General features: G+C 41.3%; 1 protein-coding gene, 1 long non-coding RNA gene and 1 pseudogene across 2 annotated transcripts in view; all 3 read left to right on the top strand.

Moving 5' to 3' along the window:
• BLOC1S6 (biogenesis of lysosomal organelles complex 1 subunit 6) overlaps positions 1-22,786 on the top strand; it is a 136,316-nt gene that overhangs the window by 45,800 nt on the left and 67,730 nt on the right. The window lies entirely within an intron of this gene.
• Positions 740-22,132, top strand: LOC144231870 (uncharacterized). Its single transcript, XR_013335222.1, has 3 exons — positions 740-1,072; positions 5,090-5,294; positions 21,783-22,132. It is a non-coding gene; the product is annotated as an uncharacterized LOC144231870 (long non-coding RNA).
• On the top strand, positions 12,867-13,296 carry LOC144231759 (cAMP-regulated phosphoprotein 19 pseudogene; annotated as a pseudogene).

The following is a 22,786-nucleotide window of genomic DNA, read 5'->3' as shown; positions in this document are numbered from 1 at the left end:
TGTAGTAAAAAGTCACATGGAACATCATTTTCCTCTGAAGATTCACATGGCACTTTCTAATCTTCCATGCCTCAAGTGCAAGAGCACCAACTGCTTTTCAACTCCCCAGCAATCCTTTCACTTTTGAATGCCCGCCATATCCCTACACAGCTGCAGCCATGGGAGTCAGGTGAGGAAACCGCATCAGAGATCCCATGGCTCCCAAGATATTCAGAAATCAGGGGCCTCAGGTCATTATCAGCTGAAGGGAGAGTGCTTACTGAACGGTGCTTTCCAGCCCCAAATATCCACCCAATTTGGGAGTAGGTTAGTTGTTGTTTTTCATTTGTTTGTTATACTGCCTGAAATTCTACTAATGAGAAAGACAAATGAATAAAGCAACTATGTCAGGAGTGTTCTCCTTAGTATAAATTCTTCAAATACGATTCCATTCAAGGAAAGGGGATAGATGTTTTCAAAGAAAATTGAGGCAAGAACATGGGGTACTTACAGTAAGCTTTGTTGGGAAGGGCTGCAGTTCTGCATCTTCATTTATTTTTACTATTTTGTATCACTGGGTGTCTGGACAGAGTGACGGGCGGGTAACAAAAACGAGTGATTTTAATGTATGTTCACAAATTGTGACACTTGTCCCATCCAGAGGTAGAGCTGAATCTCCCTCCCAGCGAATGTGAGCTGCTCTTACTGAATAGCATATGGCCTACAATGCATAGAATATGACATAAGTGACAGTATATGACTTAAAAGACTACGTCATAAAAGGCACTGCAGCTGCCCGCTTGTTCTTTCTTGGATGTCTTGCGCTGGGAGAAGCCAGAGTTGCCATGTCACGAGGAACTCAAGCAGCCCCAAGGAAAGGCCCATGTGATGAGAATGGAGACGGCCTGCCAGCAACCATGTGAATGAGGCCTATTGGAAGTAGATTCTCCAGCCCCAGTTAAACTTTCAGATGTTTGTAGCCTGGGAGATGTTCCCTGAAACCCCATGAGAGATCCTGAGCAGCACCTGCCATCTGAGCCACTCCCAGATGACCCACAGAGACTGAGATAATAATGTTCACTGTTTTAGTATGGTAAGTTTGGGGATAATTTGTTACACAGCAATAGACAATGAGTACACTCAATCTCAACTTCCCTCTGTACCACGAAGGACACTTTTCTTTTTCTTTTATCACATGAGCCCTTGTTCCTAGGCCTGTCCTTGGGCTAGTGGCATGATTTCTATCGTTGAACTTTAAAATGGCTAGATAAATAGACTTCTGTGAATAGTCTTGGGATTTGCAACCTTATTTCTGTGTATTCAGAATTTATAACAATAGACAAATGAACTTTTGAAACATAATCCATTTATAATCTGGGTACTGCCTGCAATTCAGCTAGCTATTGCTTACCATGCCATTCTTTGATAAGAGACTTCATACTTCTTTCCAGTTAAAGAACTCTTTTGCATGGGCAAATAGAAAAAGTGGCCAACCATTTGTCCTACCTCTTACCTAGGTAACTCCTAATACACAAATTGTTTAGGTAATAGCAGAAGTCTGACATTTACAGGATGCACACCTCCAGCAGTCAAAAAGAATAGCCTTCAAATGTCCTATGTCAAAACCTGTTTTCCGGCCCAGATATCTCTCGGAACAAATGACAATGCTGAAAATAATACCACAGCTAACATTTACCTGAGACTTGTTTATGCGCCAAGCACCTCTGCAGGGGACCTGATTTCCATCAGTTCGTTTAATCCTTATAGCATCACTATGAGGAAGTTAAGGATTCAAAGCGTGGGTCTTAAAGTCCGACTGTATTTGTATCCTGGCTTCACCATTTAGTCCTATCATCTCTGGAAAACTATTTAACCAATCTGTGCTTCCATTTCTTACATATAAAATGGGGATGATAAGGGGCGCTTGGGTGGCCCAGTCAGCTGGGTGTCTGACATCGGCTGAGGTCATGATCTCAATGGTTAATGGGTTCGAGCTCCGCGTCGGGCTCTGTGCTGACAGCTTAGAGCCTGCAGCCTGCTTAGGATTCTATGTCTCCCTCTCTCTCTGTTCCCTCCTCCACTCAAGCTCTGTCTCTGTCTCTCTCTCAAAAAAAAAAAACATTAAAAATTTTTTTAAATAAATAAAAATAAAATGGGGACGATAAAAGGACCCGCTTCACAGGGCTGTGGTACAGATTCAATGAGAGACACATGTAACATGTAGCATATATAGTTCTTAGTGCTTGCTAAGTGCTCCATCAATGACAGCTATTCGTATTTTTTAAAGAGATGAAAGCATGGAGTCTCAGGGAAGTGAAGTAACCTGACTGGAGTTGTGCAGCTAGCAAACAGAGCAGGAATTCAGTTCCAAATTGCTTTGGTTTCAGAGCTCCAGCTCTCAACCAGTAGCCTGCAATGTCCTCTCAGTTTCCACCCACAACTGGAATGATGTGCAGAAAAGCACCTAGGCTCCTTTAGGTGTGTTAGGAGAAATCCCTGTTCCATGTGTCAAAGATTTGCCAGCAGCTTGAGACTTCAACATCACCCTGTGAAATCCTTCTTGGAAAGGAAGGGAAAAAAGTGGAAAAGTTTTTAAAAATTGAGATATGGGAAAAGGTGCCACTTAATTGACAGGCTCCCATGTTGCATATTCCCAACCTGAGAATTCCTTTCTCCACTGGAATAGGTGATTATTAGGTGATTCCCAAAGGATGAGTCTGGAATGTGACCACTTATCTTTTTCAGGAGGAGTTGAAAGCTGTCAGATACATATGGACAAGGGCTAGTGATGTGATACACAACTATGGGTGGTATAATAATTTCTTCTTTTTATGGAGTGCTCTGCTAACAGAGTGCCTGGAGAGTCCGTTTAACCCCTCCTCCAGGGGAAAAGGATGTGAAGTAGGTAAGAGAATGCCCAAGGACAGGCAAGTTGCCTTCTTGGACAGTGAGGAGGAAAAGGAGAGGGTCTCTGGGCCATGCCCATGTATCTGTCAGGAAAACCAACCTGTGAGCCAAAACCAACACTCAGTCAAGTTCGTTGTTTTCATACCTTTGTTTTTGTCTTCCCTTACTTTTTAAAGTAAACGTACCTATGAATTTCTCTAACCATGTCTGGCTAAAATTAGAGGGAATAGGAGCTGGGATGAGTTTAAGACATAAGCACACTAGCCCTGGAGTCTAGAGGTAACAGCTGGGGTGAGAGAACTTGAAGGTGAGGGTAGAAGGCTGATTTTGGACGTGCTTTCGGGATCCTCCATCACAGACTAGAGAAGCTGTTTCAGCTTCTAATTGTGCCATCCTTTCATTGTGATGCCCAACATCATACTGTTGGTGAACTCATTTTCTTGGCTGTAAAAGTGGAAAATAGTATTTGTCCTACCTCTTTCACAGGAACACTGTAAGAATCCAATGAGATTTTGCATGAGAAAACATTCCCTTACCTACTTTACTAGAGAGAGCTATTAAAAACCATGCCATCTGGGGCACCAGGGTGGCTCAGTCGGTTAAGCATCTGCTCTGGATTTTGGCTCAGGTCATGATCTTGCAGTTCATGGTATGGAGCCCTCCACTGGGCTCGATGCTCACAGCATCCAACCTGCTTGGGAATTCTCTTTCTCCCTTGGGATTCTCTCCCTAACTTGTGCTCTCTCTCAAAAATAAATAAACATTAAAAAAAGAAGAAAGGAAAAAGAAAATATTTTAATCATAGTTCATAACTTTAAATTCCCCTCTAACAAACATTTTTATTTCTTGAAGCTGGGGTTTAATTTCTAAGAAATTTTTAGTGGTGAGATTAATCTGTCTCATACTGATTAGAGATGATTAAAACACTAATACTCAGTTTATACTTATACTAGACTTATTTCAAAGAACATTATAACGTTTATGAATTAAACTAAGAGAAGCAACTCTGGACAAAGTGACTCTTTTGTGGCCTCTTACAACTGGTGGCTTTAAACAATGAAGGCCATTGTATAAGAACTCCCTCCTAGGGTTATTGTGAGGATTAAAATCTTTAGATTAAAATTTAGATTAAAATCTGCAAAGTGCTTTGAGTTTTTCCCAGAATTCCTTTATAAATAAAGATGGCGTTAATTATTTTTTTTAAAGAAGTATCCTTATATGGGTCCTCCTAGAATCAAATGTAACAAATTCACCTGCTATTTAACTAGCTGTATTCCCTGAAGCAGAAAACCCAAGACTAAGCTGACCTAAATGACCTCTAATGGTTTTAAAATGACTGTAGGAGCACACTTGAATGAGCAGAATTTAGTACGCTAATCACAAAGATCTTGGTGTATGGTTTACATGACATAGTAATGCCTCATAATCACTATGCCATATGGTAATTAAGTATAAATTACTGTATTATTATAGCTATTTTGTACTGATCAAGTTTTACTCTCCTCTTTGTTATTTATACTTTACTAACTGACATTCTGGTCACTTACAAATAGGCTTTACGGCTGCCTTCCCATAGTAGGCCTTCCTCGCCTCCAAATACTAGAAACAATGAGAGTTTTTCCTGATACTAGGTGCCGTCTAGTCCTTGTTGTACACGCAGAAACACATAGACTCAGATGAAAGACAGGTATGTCAACAACCCGCTCTCCAGCACCTTAAGTTCCTTGGGAACCCCCTCTCAGTTTCCTAGTCTCTGATGTTCATCCTGTTCCCAGTGACCCACCCAGCCCACGCCATAAGCACCCCCCACCCAGCCCACGCCATAAGCACCCCCCACCCAGACGGAGCTACTCTGAATATTCTGATTGAAGGGTGTGGGGCAACCCAGGTGGGTGGAAGCCTGAGATGTGGGCGGTGACAGAATTCATCCTTGGCAGAACAAAGGAGATAGAAGTTTATTAAATACACTGCAAGAGATCTGTGGGCAGGACAGCAAAGGATAAACTGTCCAATAGGGGGCTGTAGTTAAGGGGGGGAAGGTGGGGAGGTATGAGAATGTGTGGAATTTTCCTTTTTTGGTACCTGTGGTCCATTGTAAATAGCTCACTGGTCAACTTAGGCTTAAGACTCTTGAGGCTGGTCACCTAATGGGCCTGTTTGCATTCAGCCTGGTGGTCACTGTGGGCCCTTTTACTTTACTCAGGTTTCCATTGCTCAAGCACGTTGCCTAAAGGCAGCCTCTGCCGTGGACTTGAGGAAGCAGAAACTCTGGAGCAGGCCCAGGTGGAGTCTGGGGAACAGTAGGGTAAGAAGCCCATTGTCCACGAGGAACCCATCTGGCTGACCAACTGTCCTGATTTACTTGGGATGGAGGGTATTTCCAAGACCTGAGCCCTTCAGTTTACTGGGTGAGTTTACCTTGTAGCAAGAATAGATTCTGTAGCCGTGATATTGCCGGGCAGGGAGAGTATCTTAGCTGGGAAAGGCACCTTGTCCCCGTTGGGCCCTGCAGCACACTGGGCTGGGTGTTCACCGGGAATTCTCAGGACGTGACTCCTGTTACAGTGAAATGGGAGAGGTCAAAGGTGTCCAAGAGGGAGGCCAGCCACACTCAGATAGGACCCCCAAGGCACAATGACCCTGTTAGAGCCACCGAGGCCCCAAGTCAGTTCTATAAGTTTGCAGGTGTGGAAACTATGCCTGGGGATGAGGCTGGGGAAATCAGTGTATGCCAGGCCGCCCCAAGAGACTGAATAAAGTAAAGTACTTGACTACTTATTTATCCTGGGGTGCAGTTCTCTTATTGCTCTAGATGCCCTCTTCGCAGGACCAGTGAATATGAGACACCAACTTCCCTTACAGCTAGAACAAAGGTGGCTGGGGGTTTTCAATGACATCATTTACACGCCTCATGGCCTCTCCTGGCCTCTTGTGTTCCTTTTTCCCTGCCGGCATGTTCTTCCTCATTCTCAGTGTCTGGCTGCTGCCATTCATCTTTCAAACCCGGTAGATTCTGCCCAATTTCTCTCCTACTTTCCCTCTTTCCTCCTCTCCTTCCCCTCTTTCTTCCCTCTCCTTTTTTTAAACTTTAAAAAAATGTTTATTTTTGAGAGAGAGCGAGAGCACACACACGTGTGTACAAGTGGGGGAGGGGCAGAGAGAGGGGGGTGCAGAGAGGACCCAAAGCAGGCTTCACTGACAGCAGAGAGCCAGATGTGGGGTTCGAACTGGCAAATGGCGAGATCATGACCTGAGCCAAAGTTGGACACTCAACCAGCTGAGCTACCCACGTGCCCCTTCCCTCCCTTTCTTCTTTTCTTCTTTCTTTCCTCCTCTCTTCCTTCCACAAATGTTATTTGAGTGTTTATCATATGCCAGTCACTAAAGTAGGCACTGGAGCTATAGAATTGGATAAGACAAAGTCTAGATGATAACCATCCCTGATTAGTCCTGTATACACAGCCTAAATTCCAATTCTTTATTACTAATTTTCACCCCAGATTCCATGCAGACTGTTAATATCTCTATATAACTTTCAAGTGAAAGTGAAAATAATATAGCCTTTCTTCTCGGTTCAATTTTAGTTTAGTCTCTCTGAAATCATTCCCCAGGCCCCCATCTGGTGAAGTCTTCAGATAACCACCTCCATCCACGACGTGTGGATTTTTATCACTTATTATTACTGTTGCTGCCTTTAGTTCTCCCAGTTGTGCTTAGTTTTGAGTTGTGACCTCACAGCTCAGAGCCCTGTCTTCATTTTATAAATAGTCGGGATATTTTTGTCCCAAAGTGCATACTTTGCACTTGTTCCCACTAAAGCTCATTTGTCAGTTGTCTGACCACATGGTCAGATTTATAGGCTCTCCTGACTAGCCCAAGGATTGGCAAACTTTTTCCATAAAGGGCCAGATAATAAATAATTTCAGTTTTGCAGCAACACCTTGGTGCTAGTTGCATTTGCTCATTTCTGCTCTTGTGAAAGCAGCCATAGATGATAATAAGCAAACGAGTACGGCTATGTTCCCATAAAACTTTATTTATGGAAACTGAGACGTGAATTTCATATACTTTTCACCTGTCACAAAATATTAGTCTTCTTTTGATTTTTTTCAACCATTTAAAAACGGAGAAACCATTCTTAGCTCAAGGGCTGCACAAAAGTTGGTGTGGGCTGAATTAGGTTTGTGGGCTGTAGTTTGCTGACCGTGATCTAGACTCATCACTTAGTTAGAAGTGTTGTTAGAGATTTCACTGCTCACTCCCTCCTCCTGATCACTTATATGTATCTTAGGGAGCTCCTTCCATGCAAAGATGCTTGAGGATTCAGGCTCTTTACTTGGGTCCATCAAGCTCTACTTGCCAGGGAGCCACGTTTAGGCATCCTCACACAGGTGGGATGTAGCTGGGGTCCCAGAAGCCACTAGACTGCTCTGCTTATGGCTGCCCACGCCCACCAGTGACTTGTTTAAGCACCTTGGACTTTTCATAATGGAAATCTGATTGTGTGTCCACTCTTCCTATACCGTCAGTGCAGCCAGTCTGAACTGTAGCCACACTGAATTTGCATTTTTGGGGGGGCTCTGGTCACAGCCATTGTAATTGCAGTTGCCTTATATGGCATGTTTTTTTCACCACTCCTTTACGTAGTCAATTCTAGATAAAGTCTAGAGCCACTCTCCCCCATGGCACCCATCCCACCCCAAGTGTAAACAAGTCCATTTATTACATGTGCTCATGCTTCACTTTGTAATTGTATCTTCATTAGTGGCATTATTTGACTTGTGGCTGCTTCTCACTCCCTTGTTAGGCTTTATGCTCCATGAGACTGGGGGCTGTCTATCTTTGCTCATATCTCCTGCTCCTGACCCTTGCCTAGCACATAGTAGGTGCTCAATAAGCATTTGTTGAACAGAGGAACCAGATCCACAGCAGACCTCAGCTTATTGGCTGGGCTTTGTCTATAATAGCCTCCTCCCCTTACTAGCAGAAAGAACTTCAATTCAAGATCTCTTTGAGCTTCAGTTTCCTTCTCTGTCAAAAGGAGAGAATAGTTACGATCAGTGAGTTGTGGACTTAAAGGAGATAATGTGACCGCACAAGGCTTGTTCCAGTCACCGTTAGATTAACGTCAGACCCCTTCCCCACTTCCTCTCATTGCTGTCAACTCCATGGTTGTCTGACATCTAACTACCCCTTGCTCAGATACCGCAAGTGCACAGGACTCTACCTTCCTGATGAGAACTGCACTGTTTCCTCTGAGAAAACCAGAATTAGAAATATGATGACTGTACCCTTCATACATCTGCTGCCTTTCCAGGACCTCTCACTTGAGCCCTCTAGGTCCCTCCCCTGGCTGTAGTCAACAGGCTTCACCCATCGTATTTGCTTCTGAGTCAGCCAGTTCCTTATGGCCTCACAAAACATTCCAATCTTATATGACTCTGTGGGACCTCCTTTGTAAGAGCATGAATCCCATTCATGAGGGCTCCACCCTCATGACCTAATCACCTCCCAAACTCTCCACCTTCTAACACCATCCCATTAGCATTAGGATTCCAACTGGTGACTCTGGGGGTACACAAATATTCAGATCATAGCAGAGGTTGTATACCAGACACTGCACTAATGTGTCTTAGGCCAAAGAAATGGGTCACTAGTGTTTAAAATTAGTTTAAAATTAAGACATTGGGGGTGGTGGGGTGCACCTGGGTGGCTCAGTTGTTTAAGCATCTGACTCTTGATTTCGGCTCAAGTCATGATCTCACAGTTTGTAAAGTTGAGCCCTGTGTCAGGCTCTGCGCTGACAATGTGCCTGCTTGGGATTCTCTTTTCCTCTCTCTGCCCCTCTCCCACTTGCTTGCACATGCACACATACTCTCTCTCTCTCAAATAAATAAGTAATAAATAAATAAATGAAATTAAGACTGAGTAGTTAATAGAAGAGGCATTTGGAGAGGAGGGCGTGGAGGTAGGGAAGATGGAGAGAAAGGATGGGGAAGAGAAGAATTTCCTATGAAATCACTGCCTTGGGGGCCCATGGGTCAGGAAGAGGCCATTGGGTATGGTGAGGAAGGCAAGGGAAGATTAATGAGATTCTTACACACCAAGATAGAAGTGACGAGGTGGAACCAGCAGAATTGTGCTCTGGGATGACATACTGCCTCTGCTGGTGTGCCTATGGTTTTCAGTTCCCTTTCCAACAGCCAGTACTTTCCTAGCTCTCTGACGTTGTTTTCTCTTTCCCAAGCCAGCAGAGAATGATCCCTTTGCATTGGTGTTCTCTGTAGAGGTAGCATCCCTGTTTATCTTGACAGCCTACCAGAATTGCCGCAGTGATGGCCTGTTTTGCTGTGTAGAAGGGGCTTACTTCATTTCCCCTTTAGTTTCATGTGTGTGTGTTTGTGTTTGCACAGTGTGTGCGTGTGTACACACATAAGAAGTGAGAGCGCCTGGATTGTTGTGGTTCAGTCCACAGAGTCATGGTCACACAGAGGGATCCTTGTAACTGGAAGAGTCCTCACAGGCACACCCACCTCAGTGCATTCACTGAGAATCAGAGTCAGAAACGTGATTTTGTTGGTACCCTGAGAATATATTCATCTCTCATTAACTTGGCTCACAGAAACTAATAAATACAAAGCAGAATATTGAGGGTATGTAGGAAAGTATACATATGAATTAGAGACCCATACTGAAATGAATAGAGATGAAGTGAGTTGGGTCTGTCATTTACTTTAAAATATTTTAGTTTTGGGGCACCTGGGTGGCTCAGTCAGTTAAGTGTCTGAGGTCATGATCTCAGGGTTCATGGGTCCCAGCTGCACATCAGGTTCTGTGCTGACAGCTCAGAGCCTGGAGCCTGCTTTGGATTCTGTGACTCCCTCTCTCTCTGCCCCTCCCCCACTCTCTCTCTATCTCTCTCTCTCTCAAAAATAAACATTAAAAAATTTTAATAAAGTAAACTATATTAATTTTGGGGCACCTGGGTGGCTCAATCAGTTGAGCATCCAGCTTTTGATTTCAGCGCAGGTCATGATCCCAGGGTTGTAGGATCAAGCTCTGTGTCAGGCTCTGCTGAGTGTAGACCCTGCTTAAGATTCCCATTCTCTCTCTCTCTCTCTCAAGAATAAACATTGAGGGGCGCCTGGGTGGCTTAGTCGGTTAAGCATCCGACTTTCGCTTAGGTCATGATCTCGCGGTTCGTGGGTTCGAGCCCCGTGTCGGGCTCTGTGCTGACTGCCAGCTCAGAGCCTGAAGCCTGTTTCAGAGTCTGCATCTCCCTCTCTCTCTGACCCTCCCCTGTTCACGCTGTCTCTCTCTATCCTAGAAATAAATAAAAATATTAAAAAAATAAATAAATAAACATTGAAAACAAATTTTTTAAGTGCAGGAAAGTGAAGCAGGTATGGGAAAATCTTGATGATTGAATCTGGTTAATGGGTATTTTATACTATTTGTACATTTTATATGTTATATACTCATATTATTTCCCTACTTCTGTGTGTTTGAAATTTTTCTTAACATAAAAATTTTAAATATAAAAGAAATGACAATAATTTACAGAAAAAAAATAGTCAAGTTACTTGTTGTGCAAGTTGTGTTGATCAGGAATACAACGTGGAAAGCTAATTCGATGTAAGACTGTTGGGTCGCCGAGGACATTGACATATTCCTGTCTGCAACTGGGTGCTCCTCTCTCCTCTTCTGCTCTAATGTCCTAGGACCTAATTCCTGAGACTCTCTCAGAGACTTAGAAACCTGATTCCTGCACCCACGGGCTGCTCCCATCATGCTCCCTGTCCCCTGTCAGGTACTTAAATCCTGCTCCAGGCTGAGGGGGTTGGTTCCTCTTGCTGCCACCGCTGGCAACAGGCGTCTATCTCTCTTGCTTCCAGCTTCTAGTTTTGAGTTAGGACTTCGCATTCTTGGGGTACGTGAGAGACACTGATAACTCAAACGCAGGTTCAGTTTCCGCTCCTGCTGGCACCCCCATTCCATCCGATATCTTAGGGGCTTGAAACCTGAGAAGCAGCAAGGCATGGCGTGCAGGTAGGATTCCTGGCCATGCAGCCTGATCTACCTGCCTGGGCTCTGCCTCGTTTGTCAGGCACCAGCTCCGGGAATGACACGGATGGCTGAGGGGAAAGGCACTGAGCTCTGTGGTTTACAAATCATTTTTAAAGGCACGATTTATTTCATTCGATGCTTATTCAGATCTGTGAGATATAGCTATCATTCCTCCTTGAAGAGACAAGAAACTAGGGCATTGTGAGGTTAAGCAATGTGTTTACAGGCACAAAGTCAATCCATGGCAGGACCAGGATGTGAACTGAGGTATACCTGTCCCCTGATAGAGTTTATCAGTATCTCAATCCAAGTTATTACTAAACTACTATTTTTCTCTAATTAAACTAGTATTTGTAGCAACCAGGTTGTATTACCACAAAAGATGACTCATTATTAACAGCAGGCTGGAATTGTTCCATAGCCAAATGCCATATTTCATTTTCATCCATGGGTTGAATTTACTAATTTTTTAAAAGGTTTGTTTATTTATTTTGAGAGAGAGAGAGAGAGCGAGCGAGCAGAGGAGGAGCAGAGAGAGAAGGAGAGGGAGAATCCCAAGCAGGCTCCACGCTCAGCATAGAGCCCGACTTGGGGTTTGATCCCAGGACCAATTGTGAGATCATGGCCTGAGCTGAAATCGAGAGTCAGATGCTTAACCGACTGAGCCACCTAGGTGCCCCTGAATTTACTAATTTAAAACAGTCCTAATTTTTCATTATGAGGAGTCAGTAACTAATGTTTAGAGTTAATAAATTGAGAAAAAGGGTGTAGATATATTACATATAGTTTCAGTGGTCATCAGCAGTAGAACTTAAAACAGAAACTACTGGGGCACCTGGGTGGCTCAGTCGGTTAAGCATCTGACTTAGCTCAGGTCATAATCTCACAGTTCGTGGATTCGAGCCCTGCCTAGGGCTCTGTGCGACAACTCAGATTCTGGAGCCTCCTTCAGATTCTGTGTCTCTTTCTCTCAAAAATAAATAAACATTAAAAAAATTAAAAACAAAACCAGAAACTATTGATAAAACCTCTGAGTAATGGGTGTGGCAGTGATGTGGCTGGGTGGGGATGGGAGGTAGGAGATGTTTTCGGTTCTCATTTTACACACATCTATACAGTGAATTTTTAAAAAGATGGGCAAGTTTTACTTCTATAAATAAAAAAATAATAGTTTAAAAATAGAAAAAAGAAGTGAAATACAATGAAAAGTATCCTCTCAAGGAGCAATTGCTGAAATTATCATGTGTAATGCTACATAGCCAATAGAAAAAATGAAGTACATCTGTACACATTTTAGGTAGGGAAGGCAAATCAAGAATGATGTGGTTAGAATAATACCTAACGATGTATACTTAATTGCATGTAGGCGTATGTGGATACAGACAGGAAGGATATATATCAAAGTGATACCAAACTGTAGGGGTGAGGAGTGAAGAGGAGAGAAAGATTTTGATGATTAACTTCATTCACTTCTATATATGGCTTGATTTTTTTCTAGGGGCATTTTTTTTCGAGGGATATGAACATATGTGGAATGTTTTGCAGGTTCAAAGCTACTGCGATTCTGAGTATTCCCTCTTTTCCTTTTGCCACAGAACAGCCAAATGCGATTGCACTATGTTACGTGTAAGTGTCAGGATCTTAACCCTTGACTTGTAGTGAAGAAATTCACTATTCCTTAATATTGTTCCTTACTGTTGTTAGAAAAGGGAAGTTTGTGAATTACACTGTTCCACTCTCATGCCTTAATACCACCACAGAGCTGACCAAGTCTGATTCATGTTTCTTTTTGTATTGTTAGATTTCCTTGCTTGCTTGTTTTTCACCAGGGGCAGGAGGGTGCGGGGGGTGGGGGGGGATTTAAATCCCCAAATCCAGTATCTCATGACTGTAACAAGGTATCCATCCTACGCTTTGGAGTCCTGGATTTGGAGCCTGTAACCCTGATACTTGATAGAATCCTTCTGGTGAGGAGAAGCGGTGTAAAGACAAGCAGTATGTCTGTCAAGGTCCCCGTACAGCCTCCACGGAGGAGTAGAAGGCAATGGAAGATAAAGTGACTAGTCCAGAGAAAGCTGAGAAAGCAAAATTAAAAACAAAGTATCCTCATCTGGGACAAAAGCCTGGAGGTTCTGATTTCTCAAGGAAACGATTGCAGAACTGGCAAAAATATTCTGATGGCCAGGGATTACAACCTGGCGGAAGCAAAACTGAAGAGCAAGCAGCTTCCTACTGCAGCTCTGCCTGAGACAAGTCAGCGGTGACCACATTCCCACTCCACAGAACCTTCCTCAACGGAAACCATCCCTTGTTGCCAGCAAGCTGGCTGGCTGATTAAAAGAGCTGAGCTGCATGAATCTTCTAATTCTCATTATTTCTCCTTGTTACGTCCCCGCTTTTTATATCTTTTCATTCACTAAGTCATTTGAGAATGACAGCTTTGCAGGTAGCGGTAGTATGTGCTGCTATTGTAAGGGAATATACATGTGTAGAGTTTTGATTAGTTTAACAGTGCACTGATAAAGAGAACATGTTTGAGCAACATAAAGTAATCTGCTTGAAAATAATTGTGTATATTACCTAACTCCTAGTGTTGAACTGGTTCAATAAGTAACAAGCAAGTTTTATAATTGTAATGTTTTGGCTGTCTTTAACTCATCTTAATTTAGCTTTGTATGTTATTCTTATTTAAAATAACCACAAGGGCGCCTGTCTGGCTCAGCAGGTTAAGCTCTGACTTCAGTCCAAGTTTATGAACTCACAGCTCCTGAGTTGGTGCCCCATGTCAGGCTCTATGCCGATAGCTCAGAGCCTGGAGCCTGCTTCAGATTCTGTGTCTCCCTCTCTCTCTCTGCCCTTCCCCCACTCATTCTCTCTCTCTCTCAAAATATAAACATTAAAAAAATAAAATAACCTCTATTGTATTAATTTCTTTTGCATTTTCCTTTTGGATTTTGTAAAACAAGTTTAAGGCCACAAGTTGGAAGAAAGGTCACATTCTACAAACAAAAATAGATGAGGCTCTGAAAGATTTGTATCTCTGTGCTTGAACTTGACTGGCCTTAAACCTGTTTCAGCTCTAACAATAGAATTTTACTTGGGCAATATTTGCCTCTTCTGGTGTAACTTATATGACTTTAGTGCTTAACAGCTGCTGTTCTTATTCTGTTCTATAGTGTTAGAATATCTTTTGTTGAAGAGATGAATAAAATACGCATGTGCATCTACTGTTGGATTCACTTGTCTGTAATTTTTGTAAATACAATAGTTTTGGACACACACAAAGAATCCTTTTGATGATTCAATTTTTTTGTATTTCATTTTATTGTGGAAAGAACAGTTAACGTAAGATTTATCCTCCTAACAAACTTTTTTTTGCAATTTTTTAATGTTTATTTTTGAGAGAGAGACACACACATACACACAGAGAGCATGAGCAGGGGAGGGGCAGAGAGAGAGGGAGACACAGAATCTGAAGCAGGCTCCAGGCTCTGAGCTGTCAGCACAGACCCTAACACGAGGCTTGAACTCACAAATGGTGAGATCATGGCCTGAGCCAAAGTCAGCACTTAACCAACTGAGCCACCCAGGCGCCCCTACCTGCCTAACGAATTTTTAAGTGTTGTTATACTATTGTTGACTATAGGTACAGTGTTGTACAGTATTCTCTAGAAATATCTCATTGTTAAATGTTCATTTATTTATTTACTTAGAGAGAGAAAAAGAGTGTGAGCAGAGGAGGGGCAGAAAGAGAAGGAGACAGACAGTGCCAAGCAGGCTCCCTGTTGTCAGCACAAAGCATGACATGGGGCTTGATCTCTCAACCCTGGGATCATGACTCAAGCCAAAATCAGAAGAGTCACATGTTCAACTGACTGAGCCACCCAGGTGCTTCATCATCTTTCTTTTTAATAAAAGAAGTTAAATTTATAAACACTCTAAGGTAACTTGGAAATGTGTAGTAAAAAATAATGAATCCCACGAATTACAGAGGTTTTGCTAAAAATGCAAACTGCCAGCAAACTGTAAATTTTGGCATATCCAATGTATTTAACTAATTTGAGTGGTAATATTTCTAACGAAACTCAGTTGGAGGACTGCTGATATATCTATGCTTTTGATAGAAATAGCAAGTGTGGTATTGTGGCTATGAAAGGAGAAATGTGAGTCGATGCATGCTTTCATCATACAAATCTTCTGGTTGGTCTTCTTTATCTCCAACACAAAAATGCATATGGAATGGTAGATTTTTACAGAAATACTTAGATGAAGACAGTCTAGAATCTCTGATCATTACTGAGCTGTTTTTTATGTCCTGGGACAGAGTCGTTTACATAGATTATATTGCGCCTTGTGTCCACACTTAGGGTCCATATGCTGTCCATCTATGTTTCCCTTTGCTCTAGGCCATTTATTTTTGTTCCAGACCAGAATGGCAGCATTCCTGTTTGAAAGCTCCAAGTCTCCTGTGGATTTTCATTTAATGATAAGTAGCAGACTGGCCTTCAAATCCCCACCTTTTCATGGCACCTTGAAGCCTTCACCAATAATTTTTATTGTGACATTCACATACTGTCCTGGGTGAGAGTGAGCAGCATGACGAGGAATGCCCGGCTTAGTTACAGCTGATTGCTGTGCCTAGAACTTCCAGTACTAGGTTGAATCAAAGTGGTGAGAGTGGATATCCTTATCTTGGAGGAAAAGCTCTCAGTTTTCCACCATTGAGTATGATGTTAGCTGTGAGTTTTTCACCTATGGTCTTTATTATGTTGATGTATGCTCCCTCTAGCCCTACTTTGTCAAGAGTTTTTATCATGAGTGGATGTTGTACTTTGCTTTTTTAAACAAATGCTTTTCCTGCGTCTACTGACGTAATCATATGGTTTTTATCCTTTCTCTTGTTAATGTGATTTGTCACATTGGTTGATTTGCAAGTATTGAACCACCCTTACATCCCTGGAACAAATCCCATCTGATGGTGGTGAATGATTTTTTTTAAGTCCTGTTGGATTCAGGGGCGCCTGGGGGGCTCAGTTGGTTGAGCATCCGACTCTTGATTTCATAGGACTCTGCACTCACAGCACAGAGCCTCCCTCTCTTTCTGTCCCGACCCCCTCCCGACATCTCCTCACCCGCTGTGTGCACATACTCCTCTCTCTCTCCCTCTAAATTAATAAACTTAAAGAAAGAAGTGCGGTATTCTGCACTTCCAAAGAAGTACTGTTGGATTCAGTTTGCTAATATTTTTTTTTGAGGATTTTTTCATCTATGCTCATGAGAGATATTGGCCTGTAGTTTTCTTTTTGTAATGTCTTTTGGTATCAGGGTAATGCTGCTCACATAGAATGAATTTAGAAGCTTTTCTTTGTCTTCTGTTTTTTGGAATAGTTTGAGAAGAATAGGTATTAACTCTTCTTTAAATGTTTGATCGAATAATTTATTCATTATACCTAAGTTGTCCAATTTTTTTGCATATATTTTTTCATAATAGTCTCATAATCTCTTCTATTTCATTGTTACTTCTCTTATTTCTGATTTTATTTCTGAATCTTCTCTTTTTTACCTTCCTTAGTTGAAGGGTTTGTAAATTTTGTTTATCTTTTCAAAATAGCTGCTCTTGACTTTATTTTTTTCCATTCCTTTTTTTTTGTGTGTTTATTTCTGCTTTAATTTTTGCTGTTTCCAGACTTTTGCTAAATTTGGGCTTAGTTTGTTTTTTTCTTTTCCCTGCTCTTTGAGGTATGAATTAGGTTATTTATTTGAGATCTTTCTTTTTTTAATATAGGCATTTATTGCCATCATCTTCCCTCTCAGTCCTCCTTTTGCTGCATCCCTTAAGTTTTGATAGGTTGGGTTTTTATTTTTGTTTGTCTTAAGGTAATTTCTAATATTCTTTTTGACTTATTCTTTGAAACAGTGGTTGTTCAAGAGTGTGTTTAACTTCCACATATTTGTGAATTTTCCAATTTTCCTTTTGCTGTTGATTTCCAGTTTTATTCTCTTGTGATTAGAAAAGATACTTGGTATGATTTCAGTCTTCTTAATTTGTTAAGACTTGTTTTGTGACCTGACATCTGATCCAGCCTGGAGAAAGACCCACATGCCCTTAAGAGACTGCTTTTTTTCTGTCGTTGGGTGGAATGTTCTGTAGGTATCTGTTAGGTCCATTTGGTCTATAGTGTTATTCACTTACAGTGATCTTCTATCTGGATGTTCTGTTCATTATTGAAAATGGGGCATTAAAGCCTTCTACTTTGATTGTATTCCTGTCTATTTCTCCCTTCAGTTTTGTCAGTTTGCTTGATATATTTGGGTGCCTTGATGTTGAGTGCATATATATTTAAAATTGTTTTATCTTCCTGGCATATTGACCCTTTCCTCACTGTATAATGCCCTCTGTTGTCTAATATGACAACTTTTAATTTAAATTCTATTTTGTCTGATGTAAGTATAGCCACTCTCATTCCCCAGGAATCCTGCTGTTGGGTAAGAAATCCAATTACCCTGGGACCACTATGTTAGAGAAGCCAAGTGTAAATGCTCTAGTTAACAGTTCCCACTTTGCCTGGTTTTCTAGCCAAAATACTAGACATGTGTGTGAAGCCATATTGGATGCCCCAGACCACTCCATCTGCCAGATGAATGCCAACTTGTCCTCCATGATGCTTCATGGAACAAATTTCTCCAGCTGAGTCATGCTTAAATTCATGACCCATAAATTTGTTTTTTTTTCTTAAATTTTTTAATAGTTTTTATTTATTTTTGAGACAGAGAGAGACAGAGCATGAGCGAGGGAGGGGCAGAGAGAGAGGGAGACACAGAATCTGAAACAGGCTCCAGGCTCTGAGCTGCCAGCACAGAATCCAATGCGGGGCTCAAACCCAAGAACCATGAGACCATGACCTGAGCCGAAGTCAGACACTTAACTGACTGAGCCACCCAGGCATCCCACGACCCATAAATTTGTTTTGCAGTAGTTTGTTACACAGCACTTGTTAGCCAGAACAGGAACAACTGACCCCTGTTGTCCCCATTTTAGCTCAGCTTTTGGGCAAATTAAGCCCCATTATGGAGTAATTTATGTTCCTTTACTTCTCTTTTTTCCTTTGGACAGAACTTTACACATAAAAACATTCTGATCCTTTTGATTAACTGTAAACATACATATATTTTTACCTAGCTGTGATATCTTTATGCTTATTATTTTCTTCTCCTTTATACTTTTGCCTGATATTTTCGTTAACAATAGTTACTGGTCTGTTTTAAATAGCTATAGCATATTCCAGATGTCATAGTAGGCTTAACATCCCTTTTTTCTTGGGTTTTGAGAGGTCCCTACCCCTGGGGTTGGGGTATTTTCACACAGATTGCTCATTTCTTGTTAGTATCCGTGTCATTATCTTTGTCCTCTTTTCTTGGCTGGGGCATACAGCTTGCACTTAGGTGAGGTCTTTCCCTGAATTTGGCCAGTAAAATGTAAACAAAGGGATATGTGTCCTTCCAGCCTGCCTCATAAAAGGTTCAAATGATAGAGGAAGGCATGGCCATTCAGTGGAAGGAGCAGAGCGCCCACAGCCTGCTGACCTCCAAAGGATGTATGGTGAAAGAGAAATAGACTTTTATTTGGTTAATACTTGGAGATTCTAGGGTGCGTCTGTTACAGCAGCTGGCATTATTTACCTTAACTAATATGGGTATTTTAAAAGCTTCTGTTATCGTCATGTGCATTAACCCACTGATAGAGTATGACAGTAATTACTACTGACTCTTTCAAGTAATTACTACATTTTGTTTGTTTTATTTTCAGTAAGTTAATTTCAGGGGTCCTGCTAGCATTTAGAATTTTGAAAGAAGAATTTCCTTGGCTTGTCAAAACTATAGCTCTATGGTATCTATATGCAAAACAAACAAAAAGCCTTAAATTAAAAATTGTGTCTTAAAAATAGGGCTGTTCAAGTTACTGTAGAATAGAGATACTAGTCTGTATTCTCTGAAGTCACACACTCAAGTGCTTCTACCATTCATTCATTCATTCATTCATTTATATAATCAGCTTGTGCTAGACATTGGTGACCCAAAGAGGAAAGAGACAGACTGATTTCTTTTAGCCATGATCTGTATAATCATGAATTTACCTGGGTGACCTGGGGCAAACTCTCTTCATATATTCTGTTTGTAAAATGAAGGCAATATTACTGTTATATTCACTTCTAGGATTCTGGCAGCACCCACATTAGATTAACCACGTAACACAGTGCCTGTCATCTACTAAGTGCTCAATAAATACCATTTTTTTTAAAAAGCTTACTAACCAATCTTGATAGCTGAGTAGTTAAAGACAAAGATTTCCAGAGGGACACTTAGCTTTAATACTGCCCCCAAATAAGCAGCACCAGCACATCTCTTGCTGTCATCTTCTTGAGGGCTTTCCTTAAATTTGGGGCTACTGAGTCAACAATATTCTCCACAAAAAGAATTTTATAGTATTCATAGATATCCATAATTTCTTTTAGGTAAATGCCTAACAGTAGAATTTCTGGGTTATGGGATAGCTACATGTATAACTTGATAAGAAACCACCAGCTTTCCAAAGAGCTTATACCATTTTACACCTCCATTAGGAAAGTATGAGAGGTTACTGCTGATCCTCACCAACATGGGGTATTGTCAGTTTTTGTTTTTTTTTTCATTTAATTTTGGTGAATTCTGATTTACCTATTTTTCTTGTTTTGCTTGTGTTTTTGGTGTCAGAGCTAAGAAATCATTGTCTAATTAGAAGTCACAAATATTTACATCTATTTTTCCTCTTAGGAGTTTTATAGCTTTATCTTTTACATATAAATCTATAATCTAAGGTGCCTGGGTGGCTCAGTTGGTTAAGCATCCAACTTTTGATTTCAGCTCTGGTCATGATCTCACAGTTGTGGGTTCAAGCCCTGAATTGGGGCTCTGTGCTAATTCTCTCTCTCTCTCTCTCTCTCTCTCTCTCTCTCTCTCTCTCTCTCTCTCTGCCCTTCCTCCACTCATGTTTTCCCCATCCCTCTCTCAAAATAAATAAATAAGCATTTAAAAAATATAATCTGCTTTGAGTTAATTTTTGTGGATGGTGTGAAGGAAGAGTCCAAATTCCATCTATTGCATGTGGATATCCAGATGTCCTAGCATCATTTGTTGAAAGGCTATTCTGTTCATTGAATTGTCTTGGCCATTTTGTGGAAAAAATATTGACCACGAATGTAGTGGGCTTATTTCTGGATTCTCAGTTCTATTCCATTGATTTATATGTCTCTCCTTTTGCTTAGTTTTCATTGGAGTAATTCATTGTAGTTCTAATTTGCACTTCATATATTTTCCTGATGACTAATAATTGCCTTGAAAAGTTTCTTCTTGTTCATTCCAGTAGATCCCTTACCTTATCCCCCATAATTAGCCGTTGTTTTGATTAGTTTATATCATAAATCAGTCTTTCCTGTTCTAGAACTTTATGTAAACACAGTAGTATACATTTAGTATAGGCATCTTTCATTAAACAAAATGTTTTTAAATTCATCCATGCTATCGTTTGTATCAATAGTTTGTTCCTTTTAATGGGAAAAGATAGCTGCAAATAACATATCAGATAAAGGGTTAATATCCAAAATCTATAAGGAATACACCAAACTCCACACCCGAAAAACAAACAACCCAGTGAAGAAATGGGCAGAAGATATGAACAGACACTTCTCCAAAGAGGACATCCAGATGGCCAACAGACACATGAAATGATGCTCAGCATCCCTCCTCATCAGGGAAATACAAATCAAAACCACACTGAGATACCACCTCATGCCAGTCAGTGTGGCTAAAATGAGAAAATTGGAGGACTCTAGATGCTGGCGAGGATGTGGAGAAATGGGCACCCTCCTACACTGTTGGTGGGAATGCAAACTGGAGCAGCCCTTCTGGAAAACAGTGTGGAGGTTCCTCAAAAAATTAACAGTAGAACTCCCTATGACCCAGGAATAGCACTGCTAGGAATTTACCCAAGGGATACAGGAGTGCTGATGCATAGGAGCACATGTACCTGAATGTTCATAGCAGCACTCTCAACAATAGCCAAAACATGGAAAGCGCCTAAGTGTCCATCAACGGACATATGGATCAAGAAGATGTGGTTTATCTATATGATGGACTNGAGGAAGGGGGGGGGGAGGGGGGGGGGAGGGGGAGAGATGGGCATGGAGGAGGGCACTTGTGGGGATGAGCACTGGGTGTTATATGGAAACTAATGTTGACAATAAACTATTTGTAAAAAAATTACATAGTTTGTTCCTTTTAGAAAAAATTTTTTGCTGAAAGATTTTCTAATTTCTTTTACTTCTTTTTCATGTAATTTTTATGTGAAAAATTCTAGCCTACCAGGTGATTTTTTTATAATTCTCATCCAATTTCTAATTTCTTTAATATTTGGTACAATTTTAAGTCTGTCCAGTTTTGGATCTCTGACTTTTCTCTTATTCCTAATTTTTGTCATTCGCATGTAGTTGCCTTGCTAAAGTCCCCCACAAACTGTCCTATAGTCAACGACTATTTTCTTCTTTATTTCAAAGTTCATATACATTGCCATCTTTTTACTAACTTGCTTATTTAAGTATGTATTTATCCAAATATCCTATCTGATATCGTATTCTTGGTAATGAGTTATTCAAATATGCACTTGGTTTAGAATACCTACTAGTTTCTGGAAATTTTGCCAGAATTACTCATGGTATTTGGGGAAACGCTCTAGATATAAAAGAAACTCCATCCCCTCTGATCTTTTTTCTTTTCTTTCTTTTTTATTTTCTCAGGTGCATTTGACTTTGCAGATGATTTGGAAGCATTAGTTGCAAAGGTATACATTTACCTCTCTGGTTACACAAAAGAATAGAAATGCACAAGATGAGTTTGTGCTGTTCCAAGGAATGACTTTCGTACAATCTGCAGATTCTAGGTTCCGTCAGAAAGTCAATACTCCCTCTCCACCTCCACTGCTGCCAATAATTAAAGCTGCTGAAGAAGAGTGAGTTTTTAATGCAGTGTCCCCACCTTTCTTACTTCCTCTACTTTGAACTCTCAGTTCCTGTCTTTTTTGGCCTTTTATCTTCCCTGAATACACCCTGGCTTGGGTAGAATTGTCAAATCATCTACCCTGTCAGCACTCCTTTTGCTGCTTGTCTACCTTTATTCCTTCTGCAAGGTTCTCCCTGCCTACCCCCCTACCCCCAGTCAGGGTTCAACCAGAGAAAGAACTAATAGTTGATATATACTAAGACATTAATGCACAGAATTAGCTTACAGGACTGTGGTGGCTGGCAAGTGCGCTGGTAGGGTAGGCCATCAAGAAGGGCACACTGAGATGCCTGGGCAGCAGCTGAAGCTGTTATGCACAGAGGAATTTCTTGTTCTTTAGAGGAACCTGTTTTTCTCTTAAAACCCTTTAACTGAGTAAGTCTCACCTAGATTATCTACGATTATCTCTATTATTTAAAATCTACTGATTATAGGGGCACCTGGGTGGTGCAGTCAGGTAAACATCCAACTCTGCATCTTGGCTAAGGCCATGATCTTGGCTCAGGTCATGAGTTCAAGTCCCACACTGGGTCCTGAGCTGATGAGGTGGAGCCTGCTTGGGATTCTGCTTCTCCTTCTATTTGCCCCTCCCCTGCTTGTGCATGTGCCCTCTCGCATTCTCTGTCTCTCTCTCTCAAAATAAATAAATGAGGGGTGCCTGGGTGGCTCAGTTGGTTGAGCATCCGACTTGGGCTCAGGTCATGATCTCACGGTGGTTCATGGGTTCAAGCCCCGCATCAGG

This window comes from Crocuta crocuta, unplaced genomic scaffold, assembly GCF_008692635.1.
Source record: "Crocuta crocuta isolate KB4526 unplaced genomic scaffold, BGI_CrCroc_1.0 scaffold102, whole genome shotgun sequence".
NCBI lineage: Eukaryota > Metazoa > Chordata > Mammalia > Carnivora > Hyaenidae > Crocuta > Crocuta crocuta.
The sequence above is the reverse complement of the archived record's forward strand: the minus strand, read 5'-3'. Positions and strand labels throughout refer to the sequence as shown.